The sequence below is a fragment of the Camelus dromedarius genome, chromosome 5 (assembly GCF_036321535.1).
Source record: "Camelus dromedarius isolate mCamDro1 chromosome 5, mCamDro1.pat, whole genome shotgun sequence".
NCBI classification, from domain to species: Eukaryota; Metazoa; Chordata; class Mammalia; order Artiodactyla; family Camelidae; genus Camelus; species Camelus dromedarius.
In genome coordinates, this window is record NC_087440.1 from 38,760,055 (window position 1) to 38,783,787 (window position 23,733).

Genomic DNA, 23,733 nt, shown 5'->3' on the forward strand with positions numbered 1-23,733 from the left:
ACCTATTTCCTTCCTCATTCCTTCTGCTCTTCTCTTAGTTCTCACTGTGCGCTAAATGCTTCCCGACTTCCCAGCCCATATCCAAGCAATTCTGGTTTTATCTGCTTCCCTACCCAGGCTGGTCTTCCTGCAGTGCACAGTCACGGCAGTAACACGTGAGCTAGCACCTGGCAGTCCTGCGCTGCTTTCGCCTACCGTCTGCTTCCTCTTCTGTAGTCTTGTTTCTTTTTTCTCCCCTGTGCTACACAGTAGGTCCTTGTGGTTTATCATTTTATATAGATTAGTGTGTATATGTTAATCCCAAACTCCTAATTTATCCCTCCCCCTGCCCCTTTCTCCTTTGGTAACCGTTTTCTCTGTTTGTGAGTCTATTTCTGTTTTGTAAATAAGTTCATTTGTATTTTTTTTTAGATTCCTCATGTAAGTGATATTTGTCCTTCTCTGTCTGATTTACTTCACTTAGTATGATCATCTCTATGTCCATCCATGTTGCTGCAAATGACGTTATTTCATTCTTTCTTATGACTATGTAGTGTTCCACTGTGTATATGTACCACATCTTCTTTATGCAGTCATCTGTTGATGGACATTTAGGTGGTTTCCATGTCCTGGCTCTTGTAAAAAGTGCTGCTATGAACACTGGGGTCCATGAATCTTTTTGAATTAGAGTTTCCTTTGGACATATGCCCAGGAGTGGGATTGCTGGGTCATATGGTAGGTCTATTTTTATTTTTTTAAGGAAACTCCATACTGTTCTGCATGTGTCTGTACCAATATACATTCCCACCAACAGTGTAGGTGAGTTCCTTTTTCTTCACACCCTTTCCAGCATTATTTGTAGACTTTTTTCTAATGGCCATTCTGACTGGTGTGAGGTGATATCTCATTGTAGTTTTGATTTACATTTCTCTAATAATTAGCAACATTGAGCATCTTTTCATGTCCCTGTTGGCCATCTGTATGTGTTCTTTGGAGAAATGTCTATTTAGGTTTTCTGCCCATTTTTTTGATTAAGCTGTTTTTGTTTTGTTTTGATATTAAACTGAATGAGCTGTTTGGGTATTTTAGAAATTAATCTCTTGTCGATCACATTGTTTGCAAATATTTTCTCCCAGTCTGTAGGTTGTCTTTTAGTTTTGTTTATGGTTTCCTTTGCTGTGCAAAAGCTTTTTTAGTTTAATTAGGTCCCATTTATTTATTTTTCTTTTATTTCCATCACTCTAGGGGATGAATCAAAAAAAATATTGCTGCGATTTAGGTCAAAGAGTGTTCTGCCTATGTGTTCCTCTAGGGTTTTCTATATGTAGTATCATGTAATCTACAAATAGTGATAATTTTACTCCTTCTTCTCCAATTTGGATTCCTTTTATTTATTTTCCTTCTCTGATTGCTATGGCTAGGACTTCGAAAACTATGTTGAAAAAAAGTGGCAAGAGTGGGCATCCATGTCTTTTTCCTGATCTTAGAGGAAATGCTTTCAACTTTTCACCATTGAGTATGATGTTAGCTATGGGTTTGTCATATATGGCCTCTATTATGTTGAAGTATGTTCCCTCTATGCCCACTTTCTGAAGAGTTTTTTTAATCATAAATGGATGTTGAATTTTATCAAAAGCTTTTTCTGTATCTATTGGGATGACCATATGGTTTTTATTCATTAATTTGGTGTGTCACAATGATTGATTTGCAGATATTGAAAAATCTTTGCACCCCTGGGATAAATCCCACTTGATCATGGTGTATGATCCTTTTAATGTATTGTTGGAGTCAATTTGCTAGTATTTTGTTGAGGATTTTTGCATCTATGCTCATCAGTGATACTGGCCTGTAATTTTCTTTTTGTGTGTGTAATATCTTTGGTTTTGGTATCAGGGTGATGGTGGCCTCATAGAATGAGTTCAGAGGTGTTCCTTTCTCTGCAATTTTTGGAAATAGTTTCAGAAAACTAGGTGTTAACCCTTCTCTAAGTGTTTGGTAAAATTAACCTGTGAAGCCATCCAGTCCTGGACTTTTGTTCATCGGAAATTTTAAAATTGCTGATTCAGTTTCAGTACTAATAATTGATCTGTTCTTATTTTCTATTTCTTGCTAGTTCAGTGTCTTTCTAAGAAGTTGTCCATTTCTTCTAGGTTGTCAATTTTATCAGCATATAGTTACTCATAGTAATGTCTTAGGATCCTTTGTATTTCTATGGCGTCACTTGTAACTTCTCCTTTTTCATTTCTGATTTTATTGATTTAGGCCCTCTCCCTTTTTTTCTTGATGAATCTCACTAAAGGTTTGTCAATTTTGTTATCTTTTCAAAGAACCAACTTTAGTTTCATTGATCTTTTCTATTTTTCTTTCTTTTGTTTTGTCTTTATTTTGTTTATTTCTGCTCTGATCTTTATGATTTCTTTCTTTCTACTAACTGGGTTTTGTTTGTTCTTCTTTGTCTAGTTGCTTTGGGTGTAAGCTTAGGTTGTTTACGTATTACTAGGTTACTTGTAATTATTATACTAATTATTATTATACTTACATAATATGTTATGTAATTTATTATATATTATATATTATAATTATACTTACTATATTATTATTTTACTTATACTTATTAATTATTATACTTATTACTATTATTATTATTAGGTTATTAGGTTGCTACCTTACTATTATTGTGTTACTGTCAATTTCTCCTTTTATTTTGTTGACATTTGCCTTATATATTGAGGTGCTCCTGTGTTGGGTGCATATGTTTTTATAATTGTTATATCTTCTTGGATTGATCCTTTGATCATTATGTAGTGTCCTTCTTTGTCTCTTGTAACAGTCTTTATTTTAAAATCTATTTTGTCTGATAAAAGTATTGATACTCAGGCTTTTTTTAAATTTCCATTTTCATGGAAACCCTGTTGTTTGGATTCCTTTTTTCTTTCTTGTGTGTATATCTATTATAGATTTTTGTTTTGTGAGTACCATAGGTTTTGGTATAGCATTCTATATATATATACGTGCTTGTTTTAAGTTGCTGATATCTTAATTTCAAATGCATTTTAGATACCCTGCATTTATTCTTTCCTCTTTTCTTGATTACTCTTTTTGATATTATATTTAACATCTAATTGTTTAGCTTGTCCCTTAACTGCTTGTTGTGGACACAGATGATTTGACTACTTTTTGTCTAATTAATCTCCCATCTAGCTTTGTGTGTGGATGATTTCCTTTATTGTATGCTTGTCTTTACCAGTGAGCTTTACCACTTCATAACTTTATTATTTCTAATTGTGGCTTATTCCTTTCTGTATGCTTGTTTCATATCAAAGATTGCTGGAGAAAATTCTGAAGGCCATGATACCAGACTCAGCTACAAATTCATACTACTTCATCTCTGCTGAAATAGCAATCTTATTCTATTTATGTATTTTTGTATTTTTGAATCCATAGACTACTGCATTGCTTATGAGCCTTTTCCCCATTCCCCATGCTTCCATCCCTAATCTCATGTATTTATTCTCAGTAGAAGCCCTTGCTTCCTACTTCACTGAAAAAAATTAATAAATAAATAAAGACATTGCAAGATAAGTCCCTTCAACTTGTCTTATTTCCACCTCCAAATTGTACCCTAACCCAACCTCCCTCTTTGTTTTGGTCTCTGAGGAAAAACTAGCCCACTTCCCTGTGGGGCTAATTCTACCCTATAAGGGTATGATATCAAAAGAAATGCAACAGGCTTTAACCTGAGCTCAGTCAGCTATTTCTGCCAGCACACCAACAGCACAAAGCCCTCAAATTTAAATAGCATTTCTCTTTAATTTGTCACCATCCTGCTACACTAACCCGTGACCAACTGCAATGCATTCATCTTTTGATACAAATTGTATTTCTTTTCTTTTGCCTCTTAGAGGAGTCCTCTTCACATCCCACCTGGATCAGAGCACTAGTCTCCTGGCCAGTCTTCAAGATGCTGTCACACTCATTACCTCAATTGTCCCTTTCATCAGTACCTAAAGGAGCGCACAAGGCTTCGATCTTGGGTAGTGTACAGGTCCTCTATAATCAAGCTTCTCACATCCCCACACATGCCTCAAATTTTTCCCTAATGTAGGTGGAGTATGTTTCTTAGCACATGTAAGAGGAATCTATTACTTAGAATATCATTCCCCCTTTTTTAGGACCATCCACGTTCTACTCATTTTCTACAGATTACATTGATGCGTGTTAATCTTTCCTCTCCCCAAATGCCTATTGTATATGTAGCCTACAGTATATTTGGTTATACGTTGTTTTCATCATTTTTAACTATTTTTTTCTGTTTAGGACTTGTCTTTAACAAGGGAGCATGCTCCTTACGAGCAGGGATTTTATCTTATTCACCTCTTGTCCTGACAGCGGTAGCCACCCATTAAGCGCTTACTGCAAATATCTGTTGACTTCATTTCAGTGAGTCAGAGCTTTTCGTTTGAAAAAGGAACCTACACATGTGCAGTTGAATCTCAAATAGTATACACTAGCTCTCCAACGTTCATAAGTGGAATGAATTGGCATAATTAAGATCATCTTATTTTTCTCCGAATGTTGGTTGTGAATGACCTAGCTTCATGGCAATACTGAACCATGGGAACCATCCCTAAATTTACGTTTCCTACTAAGCACAGTGTCTAAGTGTTAACCCCAAACTATGTGGATGATGAAATATAAATACAGTTTGTGTCTACACATCATAAACAATTACATTAAAATATGAAAATATAAGATCTGGAAACATAAAAGTTTGACTGTTCTTTTAAATGTTTTTGTAGAGATATTGACAGCAGTAATTTTGAAATTTAAATATTTGTTTGGAATTTGTATAAATCAGAGCTTAAACATAAGAACTTAATTCACAAGTTTTATGTTTGTGGATGTTAAGTCATTAGAATTAAAAAATAATTTAAGCAAACAACACTGCCCATCTCTGTTCTTTTAAAAAGAAATTTGACAAACTTTGATCTACCCTAACTTGCAGCCCCATGCAAGATTTCTCTGCAACATCCGTGTCAGTCTATGCTCCAACATCACTGCCTTCCTTCATAGGAAGGTCAACATCTCTTAAGGCAACCCACTACATTTGGAGACAGATGTCATTTTTTTCAGAATTTCGTCACCACTTTATTTTACAGGCATTACACAGTTCTGATACCTGGTGGCCGGGCATGTGTGGTACGGCAGGCCGAGTGTGACAGTGAGAAGTGGTGCTACCCTGCTCCAGCTGGATGGGGCCAGATCTTCCTGTAACTCAAGAGATGCTGAAAATCAAGGTATTTATATGAAATCTTGTGGCTTTTTAACACAAGGAACTAATTCAAAATGTTAGATAAAATACTCTGGAGGAGGGTGGTAAGTAAAACAACAGGGCTAAACCTGGCTTGAAGCCCTTTAGTTGTTTTTTTTTTTTTTTAACTTCTAAGTACTGTCTTACATTTTCACCTCTGGAAAAAAAATGTGTTAAATTTATACCCTCTTACTTAAAAAAAGAAGAAAAAAAGTCAGATATTTAAGAACAACAATTGTTCTCCATAGTTACCGCAGTCTTTTTAAAATTCCTTGAGTCTTTAGAACTCAAAATACATTTAGGTTCAAAAATCAATGACATGTATCTGTACTGAGAGAGTCATGATTTAGAGGGTTCCTTAATGCAAAATATCGATTTCTATTATGATTGTTTTGCTTAGTTTGGGTCCACTGTTAAATTTTCACTTGGAAACCAGGCCTAGTATTCTCTTGGCCTCCCTACTTTATGTCATAAGCAAATTAGATAAGCGTAGTTTTGATGACCTCATTTAGAGCATTGATTAAAACTGAGTTGAGCTTTCTTGGACCAAGATAACTGTCTTATGATAGGTCACTAGTCTCACTGCCCTGTCCCCCAACTAGCTGGCAGACATCATTCAATGATCTTTAAATCTCTGGGAATAAGTAATAACCCTTTTTAAGACATTAAGATGGAGTTTATCAAATATTCTATTAAAATTTAAAAATACATAGTATATATTATTTTCCTATTTGCCAGTTCAAATTCCGCTGAAAAAGGAGCCTAAACAGTGTTGCACAACTTGAGGACATGGTGAAAGGGCTTCATTCATAATGCCTTTTGCTCAAAAGGGAACCCTAAGCATGACTCATAGAACACAGTGTGGCTGGTGCCCCCTGGAGTTGTGCATTCACCATAGCCCTCAATGAGGTGAATTTGGTAATAATACCCTTGAGATATCTATGCATATATGCTAGCTCCTGGTGATCCTGTTCATGGGCCAGGCTTTTAAAAATAACAAAAACAAGTCTTAAAAAAACTGATTAATAATTTGCTGGCTTCAGACACACTTCAGTATACTTTCCTCCGATAAATATTTTGGTAACATTTGAATTTGTACAAGAAATTATAATTTGCTTATATAGTCAATTTTTAATCTTAGTAAACACTATGTAACCCCAGAGAAGATCTAAATATCTCTGGCATTTCGTATATATTACTGACTCACACTTAAAAAGCATGTCTATTGTAGTCGTGATGATCGGTTTGCACAGGGATGGATGAATCCTTCTGTAAAGGGTCAGGTAGCAAATATTTTAGGCATTGCAGGGCACATGTGGACTTTGTCACATATTCTTTTCATCTTTTCTAGTAGTTACAAATGTTTTAATAGCTGGTAATTTAATCAACAGTGAGTGTTACCTCACTACTTTACTGTGGCCTTTTCTCTGTATTTTTGGTGCTATGTGCATACACTGCCCTAAGCACTTTCAGTTCGTTAGTAGTTTTTAGATCCTCACAATAACCCAGGGAAATAGGCTCGCCTGTTGTCTCTGTGGCTTAGGTTGGGAAATCAAATCATAGCGGGGTTAAATAACTTGCCCAAGTTTTCATGCCGATGTTTCTCTTACAAAGAAGTTCTTAAAATTGTATCCTACATACATTAAAGGGTGGAAATTAGTACAAAATGGATACAGGGCATTGCGATTTATTTCTATATAAGGTGAAGTGGCCTCAGCCTTTTCCATTTTTTTTTTCTTTATACCACAGTGTGCAACTGCAGATGTGTATGTTTCCACTAGATTGTGGAATGATAAACTGATATGAAAATATTTTAAATAGCATGCCAAAAATGTCTTCCCTGTGCACAAAATGGACAAAGTCCAAGTGTTAGTCTAAATTTCATATTATCTACCAATCTTCCCAGAAGAATCTGAAAGATGTTACTGTTTAAGTCACGTAGTTCTTCTGAATAATCTTTTCTTTGTAAACAGTTGGCAATCCAAACTCTGGATTTTTCCATTTAATGTTCAAAGGAAGCTCATTTTTAAGATCGTTTTTAATCAGCGTATCTGTCGCCTTCCTTTTTCACCTTGATTTTGCCATTACCCTCCGGTGCTGGTGGTTATGGGACTTGCAGCTTTAAGCTGCTATTCATTTTCTTCTTTAATGCTGCAGTTTTCTATTCACCAAGACTTGCCTTCCCTCCATGTTTTCTCTAAAACTGAAAACTAGTGATCGGTTTTCTAAAAGCTATAATTTTTACATTAATCTTGTTTCTTCTTTTAATTGGACGATGGTAGGGGGCTGGTGATGGCTGTTATTTATTTGGAGAATCCTGCTTCAGTGAAGCTATCCTGAAGTAAAGGCTTGAAATGAAAATACTCCTCAAGGCCTGTGACAGAGTAAATAAAAAGAAAGGAAGAGAGAGAGGGCGAAGTATGACAGGGAGCGGGTACAGCACTGAAATTGCCATCAATTCAGGAAGTAGAAGCCAGTCAGAAACAGGTAACCAACGGATTTCTTCAAGTTTAAGTATAAAGCCATGTCCTGGCCCGTACAGATCCAAGTTGCTAAAAATTCCCACCCCACCTGCCCGCCAGCCCAGTGGCCACCGAGCAGGCAGACAGCTAAATAAACACAATGTTTCCTTCAACATGTGTGTGTGATGCACATTCAAGAGGAAAATCCATAGCGAAGATAAAGTGATCATGTTCAAACTCATTTAGGCAAACAAGTACTCAAGATTTCTTCTTATCTTTTGCTGGTTTACCTCTCAGTGGGCTACTCTGAGGCTACCTCTGTCACCATTCATTGTACATTCTTCTTTTTTATTACTATAATTTTTTAAGTTGAAGTATAGTCGATTTACAAAGTTTCAGGTGCATAGCAAAGTGATTCGGTTATACACATATATATTCTTCAGATTCTTTTACTTTATAGGTTAGTACATGATATTGAATATAATTCCCTGTGCTATACAGTAGGTCCTAGTTTATCTATTTCATATATAGTAGTTTGTCTCCCTTTATCCCAGATACCTAATTTATCCCTTCCCCCTTTTCCCCTTTGGTAACCATAAATTTGTTTCTATGCCTGTGAGTCTGTTTCTGTTTTCAAATAAGTTCTTTTGTATCACTTTTTAAGATTCCAAATATAAGTGCTGTAATAGATACTTATCTTTCTCTGTCTGATTTACTTCACTTAGAATGATGATCTCTAGGTCCATCCATGTTGCTGCAAATGACGTTATTTCATTCATTTTTATAACTGAGTAACTCAGTAATATAACTGAGTAATAGCTGAGTATATATATCTCACAGCTTCTTTATCCAGTCATCTGTGGATGGACATTTAGGTTGCTTCCATGTCTTGGCTATTGTAAACAGTGCTGCTATGAACATTGGGGTGAATGTATCTTTTTGAATTAGAATTTTCATCTTTTGTGTATATATATATGCCCAGGAGTGGGTTTGCTGGATCATCTTGAATGCATTGTGGTTAAATTGTTTATCACCCAAAAGAAACTTAAAATGGTATTTTGGAGGAGGGTTCCCTCACCTAGAGAGGGTTTGTAAATATAAAGCAGTATTGGGAAATAAATCATATGGGATTTCAAACCCAAATTCTTTTTAATTTTAATTTTGAGAAAGAAAATGGACTAGCAAATTAGAAGAATTAGGTACCATTATAGTCAATCCACAAATTTGAATTTACTTAGGATAATTTAAGCATTCTTTCAAGAGTAACAAACAATAATTCCAATCTTAGTTCTCTAATTTTTCACAAACTACAGTTGAAAAAACATGCTAAATATCTCTGAAAATGTTAATTAAAAACTTGAATTTGTTTTATATCATCACAAATATCCAGTATCTGAAGGTGTCACAAATTTTTCAAAGTTTTTTTTTTTCCATAGCTCCCATGGCTTTAAATTTGTTACATTGAAAAATTATCTAGTTTTTAGTATTAGTTTTCTTGTCTCAGTGCTTTAATTAATAAAACTGTGTGTTATTTTTAGCATGGTAATCTAATCAATAGGACATACTTTTACCAGATTACAACAATTAGAAAGCATCATTTACAGAAGAATCAACATTAATTTTCTATAATACGTCATGATGAAAATAGAACACTGTGTACCAGGAGATCAGACCATGAGATGTTTTTATATGGTGTTTTCAAATCAACTCTTTTATAAAAATGATTTACTAGCCAATTCATTCAAGAAGCTAGTTGATTAAGGTTTTTATATTTTTGTGTTCAGGAACAAATATTCCATGTCCCTTTATTCAGTAAGTCCCATGTGCAGGGCGCTGCACAGAGTGTTTTCATGTAGTTAACTGGAAATGCCAAATGGAGCTGGGCACTGTTTCCACTGGGAAACACTGCTGGTCACAACCAGTGAGGAGAAACCCGGATGCTCTCCCGCATTGCAACAGACATTTATCGTAGGGAAAGGAGTGACCTAATCAGAAAGATATAGAGAGAGGTAGATGGATTTTTAGAAGCTCAGTAAATACATAGGTATATCTAGAAGGAAATATTTACATATAGAGGATGCTAACAATTGTTAGGTACTGGGAAGCGTTTTAGAACTTTTACTGAAGTATAATGTATATGCAAAAATTGTAAGCATAGAACGCCTACAATTTTTACAAACTATACTTGTATAATCAGCACCCAGATCAAGGAACAGAATATTTGCAGCATTCCTGAAACTACTCATCTTCCACCTGGAGGGTAACCCCTTCCTGTCAGGTAACAGCACAGAGTAGTTTTGCTTGTTTTGGAACTCTGTATAAATTGAAACATTCTGTATGTGCTATTTTGTATCTGACTTTTGCTCAGCTTTTTGTTGGTGAGATCTAGCCACGTTGTATGCAGTCGTAGTTCTTTCATTCTCATTCTGTCTTGCGTAAGCCTCGATTTATCTGTCTGTTCTGTTGAAGGGTTTGGGGGAAACTCCTAGTTTGGGGTTATGCTTTGGAAAAATCTGTGTTTCTCCTCCTGTATCTTTCTCTTTTTCTTTCACTTCTGACGTGTCTGGTCGCCAAATGTGTGGGATTTTTTCCCACACCAAGCAATTCTCTATGACACCAGCAGGGTATCCTACAATTTAGCTCAATTCTAACACTATCTACTTGGAGGTAGCATAAGATCCCACAGATTAAGGGCTCTGTCCCATAAGGCTGCTTTCCAATCCAAATGCCAATCACAAGTTCTAAGTCCCTAGGTTACCCAACTTTTGTCCACCGTGGCTACAAATGAGAGGTTCCCATCACTTCCTTCCCTTGGGATTTGATCATTTGTTAGAATAGCTCATAGAACTCAGGGAACCACTCACCAGTTTATGAAAGGATATGATTCAGGATATTGATAAACAGCCAAATGAAATGATATTATAGGTCTAGGAAGGTCCCAAGCACAGAAGCTCCTGTCCCCGTGGAGTAGGGATATGTCCCCCTCCACATTAGTGGACATGTTCACCCATCTGAAAGCTCTCCAAAACCTGTACTGTTGGGATTTTTATGGAGGCTTCACCACATAGTCATGATCAATCATTAATCCCGTCCATTTCCAGTCCCTCTCCCCTCTCTAGAGAAATGGGGGGCAGGGTTGAAAATTTCAAGCTTCTAATCATGGCTTGGTCTTCCTGGTGACCAGTTCCCATCCAGAAGCCATCAAGGAGCCCACCCAGAGTGGCCTCATTAAAACATAAGATACTCCCAGTGCTCTTACTACTTAGGAAATTACAGGGGTTTTAGGAGCTCTTGCCAGGAACCAGGGGCAAAGACCAATAAATACATTTTCTACTATCTCATGGGTTCATATGAATAGTATTGCATGAACATGCTTGTGTATGACTTTTAATTAGTAGATGTGTTTCCGTTGGGTACTTCCTTAAGGAGGAGCTGCTGGGTCACAGGGTGTACTGATCATGGGGTATTGGACAGTGCTAGGTTTCCAACACGGCTGGCCGATCTGCAGCCCCACTGGCAGCAGTTGAGAGCTGTTCCATACAGATGCCTTTGTCTTTTTGGTTTCTTACTTACATTGTAGCCATTCTAGCAAACATATAGTAGCTCAGGCTGTTTTAATTTGCATTTTCCTAATGGCCACTGTGAGAAATGTAAAACTACATTGCCACAATAATCAAATCATCATAACAGTTTGTACTGATGAGGAAATGTCTTTAGCAGATTTGTGATTTACTCAGATTCACTCAGGTTGCATGTGGTAAACCAGGATTGAAACACTAGGTTTTGCTCATTAGAGAGGCACATAACAATAGACCTCCAGAGTCAGAAGAGAATTTTGAGATTATCCCACCCAAAAATGTTTCACATGAAGTCAAGGTCCAGAGAGTTGGATGTGTTAATTACTTCAGAGATTCAATTATACTTTGGGGGGTTTTGCCTGGTGGGATATGCTGGCCTAGAGGTCTGGATTCAATTCTAGGTTGGAGACAAGTCATGTACCTTCTCTGGGCATCTATTCTTTAATGAGAACTCTTTGGGCTCAAAAATGTTCTCTTGTGTGTTTATAGTCACCCAGAAGACAATTAGGATAAAAACAGTAGGTTTCTGTGGTTCACGGCTGGCACAGGACTGGAGTGGTCCTCGGTGGCCTGTCCTCCCTCTGTGCCATGATTGCTGGTCTTCCACTGAGCTCAGCAGCTGGATGCTGTCCTCAGTTTTTGACCCGTATTCCAGTGGTCTGCTGGGTAGCTCCACCCAAAGACCCACAGACACCTCAACTTAACATGTCCCAACCCCGATATGTCCCCCTTCTCCCCTTCACCAACTCCCGTCTCCCATCCTACTTGTAAACCTGTTTCTCTTCCCTATTTCTTAACTTAGTTAAAATCAGTATCACTGACCTCCATTTTCTATCTAAACTATGTTCCTGTCTCCTTCTCCACTCTGTTAGCCCTCATCAAGCACTCATCATTATGCCTCTTTCTATTGGAACAGTTTTCTAAAAGGGTCCAGAGCTCCAGTATCTTTCCCCACTAATCTACCCTCCACAGTCTTGCAGTCTTTATCTTTCTCTACTATCAGATGATCATGCCATAATCTTGATAAAATAAAATAAAAATATCTTTGGTGACTCTCTGTGAACAATGAGGTGAAATCCAAATTATTGGCCCTCCAGGTCTTTAAAATCTGTCACCTGCCTACCTTGCACACCTGAGTTTAATTTCTCGTTGCTCATTTTGCTTTGCTGCATCACCTCTGTGTCCTGCCTCAGACCCGGTCTCCTCTCCAGCTGTGCTCCATGCCCTGCATGAGATGAGCGTGCTCCCCTTCACCTACTAGAACCTGCTGACCCAGAATGCCCTTTTCTTCCATGCTCGTTAAATTCCTATCAATTTCCTCACCTGTGAGACTTCTTTTACCCTGCCTGTCACTTGCCCAGGTCACCTTCACCTTCCCATCTCTGTTTTTACCTCAGTCATCAAAGCTGTACTGCAACATTCCTCACATGGCGCCCTAGTCATTTGTGTACGCATTCATCTTCCCGGCTTTTGAAATATCACAAGCATGAGGATTGGGTCCATCCATCTCCGTATCTCCTGTGCTGTGTGAACAAAGATGCTCAGTGAATATTACGTGAATGTATAAATGAGTTTATTGAATCTGAGGGGACAAAAAACCAGGCTTTCCTTAGTAGCAAAATACCAAGATGTAACGTTTCCCTTTTCTTGTCAATACGCTTGAGTTTTTTCCTTTGCTTTTCTTGTCATCAATGTTTTTCTTTTCTTTTTTTTAACTAGGTGTTTGCTAGGATGGCACTTTTGTGTACACATTAAGTGCATCTATTTGCAATTATGACATCTTGAATTTGAAGATTTGCATGGGACTCTTTGAGGCTTTAAATTGAATATTATAGATGAATTTCTTGAAATCAAATTTATCTTAAAAAATAGAAGCCCAGAGAGCTGGCAAGTGGAGTGTGTATAATAGCATGCACTCTCTTCATTGTCATCTGCAGGTGTGGTCTGCTCCCCTCTGCTTCCAGTTTGCAGTGGGTAAAACTGATACACTAAGTTAATTCATGATGGTGAGCCTGTGATTGATCATAATATCACTTTTTTTAAAAATCTGGACAATGTTTCACAAAGTCTGGCATATGAAAAAAATCCAAACATTTTAAAATTAAAATAACATATGGCCTAGGTAAAACAAATGAAAACCTACAAATGGATCTCTGAGATAGTAAGCCCCAGATTGTTTATAAGCCCTTTTCTAAAAAATAAAGAAATTATAAAAGAACCAATTACTCAAATATATAAATGCTCCACCTTTTCCTTAAGATGTTTTATGTGTACTCAGTCATCACTCAAAAATTTAGCTTTTAATTTAACCTTTAAAACCAAAGAATGATGACTTTTAAAAATGCTGTAAGAATATACTATTGACATATTGTAAATTGGCTGTATTTCAATTAAGAAAATACATTATTGCAACAAGGTAGTGGCGCTCTCTGGACAGAAGTCTTCCTGATGTTCTTTTACAGTCATTAGGTAAATAACAGTGCATTAGGAAAAGTTCATTTGAATTTTCCAAAACGGTTTTCCTCTTATGACATTCTAGATTTTCAGCAAGTTTTAAGTAAGTTTAAAAAAAAAAAAAGTGCTGAACAAAGGAAAGGAGCATTTTCAGGCAAGGGACAAAAAGAAAAATTAATAAGGATTAAACATTTTTCACACTTTGTTCAAAAGTGCATATTTTGAATTTGTTCTCACTTAAGTAATGCTAAATTATGGTATGAAGCCCACATTAGTAACTACTCTTCAGCAGCCACATTATCCAGGATTACTGGCATTAAATACGAAGCATTAGCTGTTATTGTTTATAAATTAATTTTTTTCTATTCCTGTGAGTTCTGTGAATTACACTGTGTAATCTCCCTTTCTCAGGGGACATAAGGTGTTACAGTGAAAATAACTGTGGCCTAGAAACTGAAGACTTAGAGTCAACATGTGATTGGCCACTAAGTGGTTCCGTGACCTTAGATGAGTCACTCAACTTTTGCTGACTCTCTTTTAAAGACATCGGATTGGAACTGGACTCTGCGTGAGGTTGTTTCTAATTCTAACACTAAGTGACCCTTCTCGGGCCCATATTAAGGAGGATTATAACATGCCACAGTTCAGTCCTTTATCTCAAACAGCCTGAAGCCAAAGAGACATTTTATTGGCTCATAAAACTGGAAAGTCTAGGAGTAGATCTAGGTCTTGAAGTCTGGAGGGATCCATTCAAGGGCTCCAAATGTGTCATCAAAATCCAATTTCTCAAATTCTTTTTCTCAGCTCTGCTTTCCTTTCCTTGGCTTCCCTCATAGGCAGGCTCTCTTCATGTGGTTTTCTCTGGCAACTCCAGACTCACCTCATCTCTACAGCATCTCTACCAGCACAGAAAAAAGCATATTGCCACGAATGCCCTGAGTGGCTGGGTCTGAGTCATGCTGTCTCTTGGAGGTGATGGGGGTGGTGGGGAATTTCCCCATGAACAGAGAGGAGTGGTTCCTCAAAGGAAAACTGGGATGAAGTTTGCATAACAAGGGAAATGGCTGCTGAACAGACAAAAATAATAGGTATTCCCTGGCGACTTTGCAGCTGGGGCTACTGCTTTATGATGTGCATGGCTTTTTCCCTTTCTGCACTGCCAGCTCCTCGGATAGCAAGAACCACGTTTGTTCACTCTGGATTTCCTCTCAAACCTACCATTGTTCTTTGAAATGAGAAGAAATGTTTGTTAATGTAATAACCATGGCAGCTATGGAAGGGGGCACTCAGATAGCGTTAGCTGACAGCCAGCTTCCAGCTGCAGAGACTTGAGGACTGACCACAGCATTTGAGCCCAGGCCAGGCTGTTCCCTGGGGGACTCTTCGCCAATGACTGAACATGGCAGGGTTCTAGGGCCTGGCCATTTCTGCTTCATGCTATACTCCTCTATGGGCAGTTTTTGATTTGGAGCTTCCCACTGGGTTAGCCAATGCTTTGTTAGGTCAGTATGGCAGTCTGAGGCTCTCCTAGTTTGCTTTCTCCCACTTTCTTTCTCGCTCACAGATCTGCAACTCATCTGAAAGTTTCCCCTGTCTAATCCTGCTTCCCTTTATCTTTCTCAAGGGTTGCTTCTCCCAGTAGACCTTGTGCATTCCCAACACTGTCTCAGCATCTGTCTTCTGCGGGACCCAAACTGATGATAAGAGAGCTTTTGGGCTTGGATTATCTTTCACTCCTCTGGCAGTAAGGACCCCCATCTTGGTGGTAAGCAGGGTACCTATGGTCACAGGTGGTGACTCCCTTGCTAAAACCTTCACAGGTAATGACCTAGGACATTGCTGCTGTGGAGGGGAACACCCTGACTGCAGTAGGATTCAGGACTTTGAAAAGTGCTGAGCAGGAGATAGGTGGGTACTTATGCATAGAAGGACAGTGCGTTTTGCTGGCTGTTATTAGATTGAATTGAAACAGTAGAGGAAAATAATGAAAGGCTAAGGGCAATTAACAAACTGAAAATTAAGTAAGAAGTCCAGGGGACCACTTTGGCAGCTTCAAAAGCAGTCTTTATCTTCTGCAGGGGTAAAGCAGAAAAAGCCAGTAACAAATTATTCAGCTTCAGATGACTGAATGCTCAGTGGAGGCAGGACTAATTGGGAAAATTAGGAGGTTAGGAGGCATCAGAGTAAATACCCCTAAAGATTTTGGCTCCCCAGACTCCTCTAAACCTTCAGAGCCTGTGTAGGGGGCCTGTTCATCCCTATTAAGAGGTAGAAATTTTCTTTCTTCTGGAAAGACACAGCAGGGGCTTCTTCCCAGAAAGGCAATGGGGGCTTCCCCTCAAGGTCTGCCTCTACCACTTTCTGGCTGCCATGTTGGCTACTAAAATCAAGTCTCAGCATAACACAGTTAGAGATGTGCAGAGCCTGATAATAGAGAAATCAATCATATCCTAAATTTGCTACAAAAATTAGCCAGCATATTCCAGCATAAGCTGGGGAAGTGCCCCTGGGATTAGATTTTGAGTGTGCTTGACAAAGAAGTCTAGAACATAAGGCTGGATAAAGGACACTTTATTGACTTACGGGTACTCTCTTGAAATATAGGATTTCACCTTGGCAAGGACATCAATACATGGTATACATCTTTTGATTTGGCAAATGTGTTTGTTACTTTCTATCCTAATCAGGAAAGGTTAACAAAAACAGTTCTCCTTGTCCACGTATTATGGCTAACTCTATACCTATACAGTTTTGCCCGTGGGCTATGTAAACTCTGTCATAAAATAGTCCTAAGATATCTGAACCACCCAGTGTCCTTCAGAATATCACATTTATCCATTGCACTGATGATATTATGCAGATCAGGCAGGTTGAGTAAGAAGTGGCTAGCATCCTGAAAGCCTTGGTAAGACACATGTCCTCCAGAGGACAGGAAATAAACCATATGAAGCTTCTGTTATATCAATAAAATTTTAGAGACCCAGGAATTATAGAATCATAGACATGCTGAGACATCCCCTCCAAAGTACAAAAAAATTAAAACAAAACAAAACAAGACAAATTGCTGCATCGTGTATAACCTACAGCAAAGAAAGGAGCGCAAAGCCTAGGAAGTTTCTTTGGGTTCCAGAAGCAACACATCCCACACTTGGGAACACTGCTTTGGCCCAAGTACCAAGGGCTGGTCCAGACTGCGTGTGCAAGCAGCCATGCTGGGCGGACCATATATCAGGCATGTTCTATGATTTTGAAGATGTCAGTGGTGGAAAAGATACAGTGGAATTTAAGGAATACCCCTGTTGGTGAATCTCAATGCAGGCCCCAGGGGTTCTGAAAGAAATCCAAGCTGTCTGCAGCAAAGAATGATACACTTTTGAAAACCCATCAGGAGCAGTCCAGGTGATGACTAAGGTAAGGGAAATTGAGAGTGGAGAGTGGGAAGAAGGGCCATGAGGCAGGCCAGCTGCAGGAAGGGCTGTAGTTCATTTTAGGAAGAGACCCGCTGGGGTCCTGGAGAGCTGCTCCTGAATGGAGACATGGATCTGTGTGGGACCGGGGTGGCCTGTGGCCACCACAGACGTGTGCTGCTTGGATCTTCCTTCAAGAAAGAACTTGCCATTCAGCTGTGAGACAGCCGACACACTCCGGGGGCAGTGCCTTCACAGTCTGTCACAGCTTCAGAGCCAAAGCCACGCTCTTTCTCGTGGTCCTCACACAACGACTGAGCATGGTGGGGTTGCCAGGGCCCGCCCCCTTCTGCCCAACATGGAATTCTTCTGACACATGACCCGACTCCCCTGGGTTTCATAGTCTGAGATCCCTCCCTGCCTGATTCTGCCTCCAACTTTCTTTTCACAAATCTCAGATTTGTATCCTGATCTAAAGACTTTGCCACACCCTCCTTCCTCTCTCTTTATCTTCTGTGGGCGTTGTTACCCGTCTCCATCCCACACACACCCTAAAACCTCTTGCACTCCTATCTTCATCTTTGCATTTACTTCCCAGTCACGGTAACTAAATAACTTGATTCTGTTTTTTGGCTAAAGAGCAGTTGAATCCTCCTTCAACTTAGTTCATGGAAACTGTTCACCAGTGTCCTATTACACCGGAAATTTTGCTACAATCACTTCTACTTTAGCCTCATTTCTCAAAACTATAGTGCAAACCATAGGTTTGTGGTCAGCAGACTGGGGTGATGATTTAACCTTCAGGAGTCCTTTGCTTTTTTTAACTACTTTTTACATTTGAATGAAAATAAAATTACTTCTTTGCTCCCTTCCTGTTATATCCTGCCACAGGTCTCCGTCAAAGATGTTTCTGATTACGTGGTGAGGAGGACATCCATACCACAGAACGATGTGTGTCCATGGAAGAAATGTGAATACTTTGAATGTTAAGCATAGTTTTGCATCCTTAGGTCATGTGTTTCCCATATTATTCTGGAGTTAAATCTCCAAATATTATTTCAAATTGTTTCTCTTCCTCTGTTTCAACAGTACCTTTGTAAGGACTTTGAAGATGTTTTCTTTCACTGATATTTAAGGAACACTGATTTTAAGAAGGATCTGGTTTCCTTTTTCTTACCCTCTTATTTTTCCCACTGGTTTTAGTCTTTTCCGTAACTTTTATTAAGCTATCTTTGAGTTCAGAAGGCTGAGAGAATTTTTCTTTTAAAAAGGAAAGCTTGCCTACCAGGCAGTTTTATATTTTTCCCCAAGCACTCAACAGTCTAATCTTTTTCCCATTTAAAATGAGAAAGAGTTTAGCGAGAAACTGACTTGATGTTAGGACAGGAGCTTCGGGAAGCTCTAATCTCAGTGACAGCTTTAACAAACCAATCCCACTCTCTGGCCTCCTACATATTGAACAGGACCTGCTCTTTCTGGCCCTCCAGGTACAAAAGTAAGCCTCGAAAGCACTTCTATGAGGGCTCTGTGTTCACTCTTTCTTTTGGTTTTCTCTTCTGTACTTTCAGGATCGTGAGTTTTTGCAAGATATTCCCTTCTCTTTTAGAAGCGGAAGAATTTAGAAAGGGAATTAGACTTTGGTTGCCTTTGAAATATTTGTTCCAGTTTTACTATTTGTCCAGCTCCCAAAATGGTGATTTTTGGAACTGTTTTGAAATATTGAGTCTTCAAAGGAATGTTTTGTTTTATATTTTCTCTTTTTCACATAAAGAAACTGATGACATAAATTTTTTATGCTAAGGAGAGAGACTTTTGCCTCAGAAAAAATTGTGTTATACTTACCTGTTACAATGTTGCTTATTGGTTACCAATAATTACCCATGCCAGTGGCCCTCAAACTGTAGGGTACGTCATAGTCACCTGGAGGGTGTGGGCCCCAATCCCAGAATTTTTTATTCAATAGATGAGAATCAAAAATTTGCATTTCTCCCAAGTTCCCAAGATGATGATGCCAGTCTGGGAACCATACACTGAGAACCATTGATCTATGCCATTGCTACCATGACCCAATATGGACCGCCCCCCACCCCACAATTTCTATGAGGATTCCTAATTGAACTAGAATGTTATGACCATTTTATATATCATTGCTGAATGCACTTAGAATGGAAAGTAAAGAAGCCTGATTTATTTCGGGACAATTAATTCTTAACTCTTAATATGAAAACTGTCATTTATCTTCTCAATCTGATTGGTGGTATTACATTCCTTTGATTCTTACAGGAAAAATATGGATGGCCAATTATTTGTAAAACAATAACCAACAACTAAAAAATATCAGCCATTTTAGTTGTCTTTATTTTTATTTTTCTTTAGTTTTTCCAAATATTTAGTGGAGTCTGTTGCAATTTATGAAGTTTTTCCATCTGTAAATGTGGGGCTGATACTATGTACTTTGTGGTGTTGTTGTGATGTTTAAAGGAGAGAAGGTGTATACAATGCCTAATATTAATTTTTCATTTTTGTTTCTTTACCCACTTTAACACCATTAATCCTTTGTGGGTATTTAAATAATATATATATTCTACTCTGAAAACTCAGAGAAATAAAAGAGTACAAGTTATTTTAATGTGGGATTATTTTCCATTAGCTATTATATAGATTTTTTTTCAAAACAGGAATAGCACCTTCCATGTAGACTAGGCATATTATTTTAGACTATTATTGCAAACTTCAGCTTTTTGATTCATGCTATTGCTAAATCCATATAATACCATCAGTGATAGCTTCCACCTAGAAGAGTGTTTGCATGTCAGGCACTGGGCTAAACACTTTGTATTATTTACTTTATTTCAGCCTTATAACAACTCTATGATGCTGTCTTTTCCAACTTTTACGGATGTTAGTTCATTGCTGCTTCTCTTACCTATAAGAATTTTCACATGAGCAGCAGCTTTGTTTTATGTCCTGCTGCCTAAAAGAATACTTGGCATATAATAGGTGCTCAAGGAGTATTTGTTGAAATAAATTCATGCATCATTAAAAGGAGATTAATAGAAGCAACTCTTCCCTGAGCAATTAAATAATTTGCCTCAAGTCCTTGGCCAGGTTAAAACCCAGGCACTGGATTTCAAGTTTTCCCTCTCCCGACCCCCTAACATACACAATAGAATATGGAGTTTTCTAAGCTGTTGTTAAAATATCTGAGTTTCTCTATAACTTTCAAATGCAACATAACTTTTCAAATACAACAGTGTGTATGGTACTGAATGTGCTTGAAAAGAGACCTGGAGTTAGAAGGTTAAGAGACGCTCAAGTTGAAGGGAGGAGAGTCTTTGGTAGGGAATGGTTGGAGGCAGTGAGTCATTCTAGAGACGTAACTTGTCCTTGTGCAGAACCAGATTGTAGATGTTAAGACACCTAAGATCACCAGCAGGAGGATCTCTCATTCTCAAACTGCTGAATACCTGCAGTCAATCCCTTACTGAAAGGTGTAGGGTTTCCCAGGGTCCATGTTCCCACTATAAACACAGCAGTGGGATAATCCTGATTCTTGTTGCTGATGCCTCACAGTCTGAATATGGGCCAAAGGAACAATAGTTGACCACATTACTATTGAATAAGTCTGCCTGGATTTAATTCTATGTTATCAATCAAATTGAACATACACCTCACAACACAAGACTCCTTATTACACTGAAAGTCTAAAATGTTGTCATTTTCTTCATTTTAACAAAAGAAAAAATATATATAATCACATTTGACTCTTATATCCCAAACATTTATACAAGAGAGAGAGAAACTTCTATCCTACATTAGCAATTATTAATTTGCATTTTTTTTTTGTTACACAACGCTGGAGTGACTGCATATACAGTATATTTTACTTCTTTAATATTCAGTATTTCTTTTTAGAAAAAGATTAAAAAAACTATAATAAACCAAGATCTTTGGCAACAAAGCAATTTCCAAGTGAAAATACTTTCTATCATTCTCCAAAGTAAAACAAAATAAGATTGGCAAAACTTTGAAATCTGAGCAGTTGGTTTAAATGGTTTCCCTCATACATAATAACTTATAATTCTCAATAAATCTTCCTCAAATTTATAATTTTCTTTGACTATGACCGCACAAATCACTTTTTAGGAGGGATTATTTTTCAGTCAAAACAAGTAAAATTAAAACAGAGTTATGTTAGTGTTTTACATTGTGCAAAGGTACACAGATGACATTTCTCTGATACGCATCCTTTCTTGATTCCCCTGAGTCAAAAGCTCTGAAAAGCTGTCTCCGTAAATAAGTCAGCCAAGAAGCTGCTTCTTCAGTGACTTCCATCAAAAATATATCTCACAGTTGGGATATAACTCTTAGACAAGATTACTTTGCATTCTATAATAAATGATTAATTCTTCAGTAGCTTATCATCTCTTTGAGATATGCCTTTGATATGAGTCACTAATAACAAGTAGTGATTTAACTTCAAAAGGTTGTTACTACCCTCCTATTTGGTTTGTGTCTTGAGCAGCTGTCCAGGGTACTTAAACAAAATTAATTAGCGTAAATACTTAAATTACAGATCTTTTCTTTTTTCTTTTGGATTGTGGGTTTTGAGAAACTGAAGATGCTTTGTACAGTAAGTCAGTTTGTTTTTTCATTTTGAACAAGATTTAAACATCCTCCGGCTTGAGAATAATGATAAACAATACAGAAAATATTTGCGGCTGCCTGTGAAACTGTGTTGGAAAGATTGTACAACACTTTGAAAACAGCATTAAGGTGTTTTACTTATGGTACAGAGATAATATGATTAAATATTATGTCTACATAGATTATGAACTTAAAGGTCATTGACTCTAACAGTGAAAAAAAATTCTTTATCAGATTTCCTAGAAGGTGGGCATTTTTTTCTGCTAAAATATGTCCCAAGTAAGGGAGGCTCAGCCCCTCCAGAGGGTCTGAATAATGTAAAATGTCTTCCTGCTATGGAACGTAATCTAACTCTTCCTGTGTTTCATCTTTCCATCCTTCTGATGTATCATTCTGATTTCTTGATTCCCATTTTTTTCTTAGAGAACAGAGGGAAAATTAAATTCCTGGTCCCAGATCTTCAACATTAAATGTTGGAATTGCTTTGCTCAAAACTATACCCACTTCCTGGATGACAGTATAAGAAAACAAAATGCCTATTTCTGAGTCCACATGAAATCAAAATCCTAAGTACAATATTTATAATAATCCATTAATGATTTGATAGCAAAGCAATACATAATTTGCAAAGCGTATTTTCACTCTTGAAAATAAACACAGCAAAAAGAGGGTTTTTTTTTTTTTAATTGAGGTACTGGGGATTGAATCCAGAACCTCATGCCCTCATGCATGCCAAACATGCGCTCTACCACTGACCTATACCCACTCCTCCAGGAAAAAAGAGAGTTTATACTTTTCCTTTTACTTATTGGTCATAATAACTACTTGAGACTTACTTTGAAGATAGCAGTTCTCAAGGTGTGAGCTGAGGACATTTTCAGGATATCCATGAAGTCAGAACTATTTTAATATACTATAATAATACTAATAATATAATAATTCTGAGATATTATTTGCCTTTCTCACTGTGGATGCTGATGGTACAAAGTCAATGGTGAGAAAAACTGCTCGGGCATTAGTGTGAATCAAGGCGGTAACATTAAACTCTACTAATAGTCACTGTATTCTCTCCTGTCTCACATTCACAGTCAAAAACTACAAGTTTCATTTAAGAACATCATTGATGAAGCAGTAAGAATTATTAACTTTATTAAATGTGGACCCTTGAATACATATCTTTTAAATATCCTTTTGTGATGAAATGGGAAGTACCTCTAAAGCATGTGTGCTACATACCTATATGTATCTCAAAAAAATACTTGTGCCATCATTTTCATTGCAAGCTGAACTAGCCAATTTTTTCGTGGAACACTATTGATGCTTGAAAGAATAACTAACAAACAATGAGCATTCAGCTGTAGGTATCTGGCAGACATTTTCTTGAAAATGAATAAAATGCATCTGTCACTTTGAAGATACAACTGACAGTACTTGATTATCAATAATAATATTGGAGATTTCAAGTGAAAATTAGAATTTTAGGAAACTTGTGCCTGCCACTGTAAGCTTGATAGCTTCCCAATACATAAAGACTTTACTGAGCAGAGTGGTAGTGACACTAGCAAATGTGATTTTTTTAATATTGTAAAATGAAATGATCTTTGGAAGATCTGCATAATCCAGTTAGTTAATGTTTTAAAAATGATCCCTGCATGATGATACAAAGTAATGCATGGACAAAAAAATCTACAGTCCAATGGATTTCAATGATTAGAGTGTGAAAATTTTCTTAATATGATTCCAGATTCCACATTACAGGTAACTTTTAAGAAATTACTACTTGTTGAGTGTTGGCTTAACAACAGCAAAGAAGAATATCCACAAGTAAATGTAAAAGCTGTTAAAATTTAACTTATCTCTTTTCTAACCACGTGTCTAGGTGAAGCTGGATTTTC

The 23,733-nt window shown here is 37.5% G+C and overlaps 1 long non-coding RNA gene across 1 annotated transcript in view; it reads left to right on the top strand.

Annotated features, from left to right (window-relative positions):
* Positions 1 to 23,733, top strand: part of LOC105094203 (uncharacterized) — a 69,912-nt gene that overhangs the window by 41,140 nt on the left and 5,039 nt on the right. The window contains exon 2 of the long non-coding RNA XR_010381139.1: positions 5,139 to 5,276. This is a non-coding gene — a long non-coding RNA (uncharacterized LOC105094203). The remainder of the gene's footprint in view (positions 1 to 5,138; positions 5,277 to 23,733) is intronic.